The 2652-nt window shown below is 22.7% G+C and overlaps 1 pseudogene; it reads left to right on the top strand.

Moving 5' to 3' along the window:
* The window catches only part of LOC118752105, a 2411-nt pseudogene extending 974 nt beyond the window's left edge, over positions 1–1437 (top strand).
* Positions 1438–2652: the final 1215 nt, after the last annotated feature.

Genomic DNA, 2652 nt, shown 5'->3' with positions numbered 1-2652 from the left:
ACTGATTTAAGGGCTTTAATTGCATATTCTTCTGTTGCTCATATAAGAATTGTTTTGGTGGGCTTATAACTTTAAATTATTGAGGAGTATGTGGGTATAAGACCCACGGGGTTATTTTGTTTAGTTAATATAACTTATGAATGGTTAGGGAGTCCAAGTTTATTAATTAATAAGGGATTATTAAATTTTATACCTTCAATAACTTTATGATGATTTTTATTAAGTTCATGTAATATAGCTGCACCACCTTTATTAAATTTATTTGGTGAAATTTCTTTATTAAATAGAATTGTTAGTTGATCATGATTAACTATAATTTTTCCTTTAAATTTACTAATATTAACTAGTGAAATTTGTATAGTTTGACTTTAAAATTTAAATAGTTTATTTAAAATATTGATTTGTGGTGTCAATGATTTATGTCATTTTAAATTGTGAAAAAATATTTATCAATTTGTAGAATTAGATTTATTTAGAATTAGAATTCATTTATTTATTTTTAGTTTGAAATTTTTATTAAGAGATTATTGTAGTTTTGGAATGAGAAGTTATTTCATTAAATTCTCCTAGAATTGTAATAACTATTTTATTTGATTGCATAAGTTTATTATTTATATCTTTTGTTTTATTAATTGCTTCTTTAGTAATTTATTATAGAAAAGAATATATAAGTGGTGATATTAATATTAATCGTTTTATTATATTAATTCTTATATTTGTATTATCTATAATGTTATTAATTATTAGACCAAATATAATTAGAATTTTATTAGGTTGAGATGGGTTAGGATTAATTTCTTATTGTTTAGTTATTGATTTTCAAAATGTTAAATCTTATAATGCTGGTATATTAGCCGCCTTATCTAATCGTATTGGTGATGTTGCCTTTTTATTCGCAATTGCTTGAATATTAAATTATGGGAGTTGAAATTATATTTTTTATTTAGAATCAATGAAAAATAGAATTGAAATAGAAGTAATTGGATGATTAATAGTATTAGCTGCTATAACAAATTCCTTTTTCTTCTTGATTACCAGCTGCTATAGCTGCTCCAACTCCTGGTTCATTCTTCAACTTTTGTAACTGCTAGTGTTTATTTATTAATTATTATATTATACATTAAGTCAGTTAGGATTAATAATGAGAATTTTATCATGGATTAACAATATTTATGGCTGGGTTAGGGGCTAATTTTGAATTTGATTTAAAAAAAATTATTATATTATACATTAAGTCAGTTAGGGTTAATAATGAGAATTTTATCAATAGGGTTTTATAAATTAGCTTTTTTTCATCTTTTAACTCATGCCTTATTTAAAGCATTATTATTTATATGTGCAGGAGCTATTATTCATAATATACAAAATTCACAAGATATTCGTTTAATAGGGGGATTGGGGGTTTATATACTTCTTGTTTTAATGTTGCTAATCTAGCTTTATGTGGAATGCCCTTTTTAGAAATTGTTTCAATAAGTTATATTAATTTTTTTTCTTTCTTTTTATATTTTTTTTCTACTGGATTAACAGTTTGTTATTCTTTTCGATTAATTTATTATTCAATAACGGGAGAATTAAATTGTGGTTCTTTAAATATATAAAGAGATGAGGTTGAATTATACTTCGTGGAATAAGAGGTTTATTAATTATAAGAATTATTGGGGGGAGAATTATTAGATGATTAATTTTTCCTACTCCTTATATAATTTGTTTACCTATATTATAAAATTATTAACTTTATTTGTTTGTATTGTTGGGGGATTATTTAATTTCTCATGTTTCTTTATTTCATTTAAATAAATCATTCAACAATTATTTAGTAAGTGTTTTGTTTGGTTCTATATGATTTATACCTTATATTTGTGCTTATGGAATTATTAATTTTCCATTAAATTTAGGCGGATTAGTTTATAAATCATTTGATCAAGGTTGATCAAAATTTTTAGGTGGTCAAAATTTATATAATAGATTAATTAAATTTTCAAATTGAAATTTTTTTTCGATATTGCTGAAGGTGAATCTGAATTGGTTTCTGGGTTTAATGTTGAATATAGAAGTGGTGGGTTGATTTGCGTGGAACTTTACCTCGATTTCGTTATGATAAATTAATATATTTAGCTTGAAAATGTTTTTTTACCTTTTTCATTGAATTATTTATTGTTTTTTATTGGTTTAAAATTATTATTAATTTATTTATTGTGGTTAATTTAATAGAAAATAGAATATCTATATTATGTTTTCAAAACATATGCTTATTATCAAGCTCATTAACTTATTAAATTTAATTAATTAAGTTATCTCATAATTTATTAATTAGTGCATCTTTTAACTCATGCATTATTTAAAGCATTATTATTTATATGTGCAGGAGCTATTATTCATAATATACAAAATTCCCAAGATATTCGTTTAATAGGGGGATTGGGGGTTTATATACCCTTAAGAACTTCTTGTTTTAATGTTGCTAATCTAGCTTTATGTGGAATGCCTTTTTTAGCTAGGATATAATTTTAGAAATTGTTTCATTAAGTTATATTAATATTTTTTCTTTCTTTTTATATTTTTTTTCTACTGGATTAACAGTTCGTTATTCTTTTCGATTAATCAATAAAATATTATTAACATTAGTTTTAATAGTTTAATAAAAACATT

Source organism: Rhagoletis pomonella, unplaced genomic scaffold, assembly GCF_013731165.1.
Source record: "Rhagoletis pomonella isolate Grant_MI unplaced genomic scaffold, Rhpom_1.0 Rhpom_scaffold_01238, whole genome shotgun sequence".
NCBI classification, from domain to species: Eukaryota; Metazoa; Arthropoda; class Insecta; order Diptera; family Tephritidae; genus Rhagoletis; species Rhagoletis pomonella.
This window is presented reverse-complemented; position numbering and strand designations above follow the sequence as displayed.